The following is a 966-nucleotide window of genomic DNA, read 5'->3' as shown; positions in this document are numbered from 1 at the left end:
CTTAGAGAAACTGTACGTGACCATCCATGTTTTTTTTCTTGAACACACTATAGACGCAAGCGTTCATACATACGTGTATGCACTCACCCCTATGAACGCACACACGCACACCTTATCTCTATGAGCATCTTTGAGAAACTGAGCCGGCTCTACACCCTAATTAAACTCGTAACCAAGAAGAAACACGCATGGCTCTTTCAGTCAACCAACCTAATTTAATGTCGTCATGTCAAGATAACCCTAGAACCCTAACCCAGAAACTTTGACCAAAATATGAAATGTACCAAATTAGTTAGAGCTTTAGATAAATAATTTTATACTATCATGTATACAACCTGAAAATCTAACCTACCTAATTAGAATACAAACCAATTAGCAAGCAACAAGCAGCAGTAATTTACCCTACTGTTATTTCTAAAAAAATGGAAACACGTCAAATTAATTAGCAAGCAACAAGCAGTAGAAATTTATTCTAAATAAAAACGAATTAGCACCATGCTTGGCCACTGCACCACCAGTAAGCTGCAGCAGCAAGCACGAGCACCACCCTGCTTAGCCAGTAGTAGCAGGCAAGCAAGCAACAGCAGCTACACCTCCTGCTTAGCCACCAGCAGCAGCAGCAAGCAAGCAAGCAACATCACTCAAAAGCGGCAACACCAGTAACAATAAAAACGAATCATTGGCATATGAACCGAAGTAGCAATCAACAGCAGCAGCAAGATCCGGCCTTGAGTAAAACAGAGGAGAGGCTGGAGCTCACCTTCTATGGGAGAGGAGGCGGACGGCCGGCATGGAGGGGCAGCTGGCGGGCGGAGTCCGGCTTGTGCGTTGCAGATCAGGGAGTCGAGCAGATCAGGGAGTCGACAAGGAGGCACGAGCATGGTGGGACACGGTGGGCCAACGCGGTGAGGAGAGGGATGTGACGACGGTGGAGGTGCGATATGGACGATGTGAATGTACTCGGTG

This window comes from Triticum dicoccoides, chromosome 7A (assembly GCF_002162155.2).
Source record: "Triticum dicoccoides isolate Atlit2015 ecotype Zavitan chromosome 7A, WEW_v2.0, whole genome shotgun sequence".
In the NCBI taxonomy this organism is placed as follows: Eukaryota; Viridiplantae; Streptophyta; class Magnoliopsida; order Poales; family Poaceae; genus Triticum; species Triticum dicoccoides.
Note: the sequence above shows the minus strand (reverse complement) of the source record.